Source organism: Herpailurus yagouaroundi, unplaced genomic scaffold (assembly GCF_014898765.1).
Source record: "Herpailurus yagouaroundi ecotype Mexico unplaced genomic scaffold, PumYag 140, whole genome shotgun sequence".
Lineage (NCBI taxonomy): Eukaryota > Metazoa > Chordata > Mammalia > Carnivora > Felidae > Herpailurus > Herpailurus yagouaroundi.
Genome location: NW_024412395.1, coordinates 66,250,088 through 66,251,220, shown reverse-complemented (window position 1 = coordinate 66,251,220; position 1,133 = coordinate 66,250,088). Strand labels below are relative to the sequence as shown.

Sequence of the window (1,133 nt, the reverse complement as noted above, 5' to 3'; positions counted from 1 at the left end):
TTGCCTACCTACCTCCATCAATGCTCAGTTTATTCTCCATAGTTAAGAGTCTGTTTCTTGGTTTGCCTCTCCTTTTCCCCCCCATGTTCATTTGTTTTGTTCTTCAATTCCACATATGAGTGAAATCATATGGAATCTGTTTTACTCTGACTTATTTAGCTTAGCATAATGCACTCTAGCTCCATCCACATTGTTACAAATGGCAAGATTTCATCCTTTTTAATGGCTGGGTAATAGTTCATTGTATATACCACATCTTTATCCATTCATCAGTCAGTGGACGTTTGGGCTCTTTCCATAATTTGCCTATTGTTGATGCTGCTGGTATAAACATTGGGGTGCATGTATCTCTTTGAATCAGTATTTTTGCTCCTATAGGTAAATACCTAGTAGTGCAATTGGATGATTGTAGGGTAGTTTTATTTTATTTTATTTTATTTTTTTGCATGTCATTCTTGTGCAGGGGTCATGCTAATCTTCATTGTATCATTCCAATTTTAGTATATGTGCTGTCAAAGTAAGCTCTAGGTTTATTATTTTTTCAAAGAGTACACAGGATCTCCCTGTATTTTTTAATCTTTTTTATTTCAGAAAGGAAGAGACAGCACGAGCAGGGAAAAGGGGCAGAGAGAGAGAGAAGTTGGGGGGAGGGAGAGAGGGAGAGGGAGAGGGAGAGAGAGAGAGAGAGAGAGAGAGGGAGAGAGAGAGAGAGAGAATGAATCTCAAGCAGGATCCATGTTCAGCATGGAGCCCAAAGTGTGGCTTGATCCCATGGCCCTGGGATTGTGACCTGAGCCAAAATTAAGAAGCAGATGCTCAAATGAGTGAGCCGTGCAGATCCTCCTCTTATATTAATTTTAGCCATTCTGACTGGTGTAAGGTGATACCTCATTGTAGTTTTGATTTGTATTTCCCTGTCGATTAGTGATGTTGAACAATTTTTCATGTGTTTGTTGGCTATCTGTATGTTTTCTTTGGAAAAATGTCTGTTCATGTCTTCTTCCCAGTTTTTAAAACTGGATTATTTGTTTTTTTTTTTGGGTGTTGAGTTTTTAGAGTTCCTTATATATTTTGGATACTAACTCTTTATTAGATAGGTCATTTGCAAATATCTTTTTCCATTCTGTAGGTTG

The 1,133-nt window shown here is 37.9% G+C and overlaps 1 non-coding gene across 1 annotated transcript; it reads right to left on the bottom strand.

Moving 5' to 3' along the window:
• Positions 1–418: 418 nt before the first annotated feature.
• On the bottom strand, positions 419–525 carry LOC121031138 (U6 spliceosomal RNA). The gene has a single exon (XR_005790572.1). It is a non-coding gene; the product is annotated as a U6 spliceosomal RNA (small nuclear RNA).
• Positions 526–1,133: the final 608 nt, after the last annotated feature.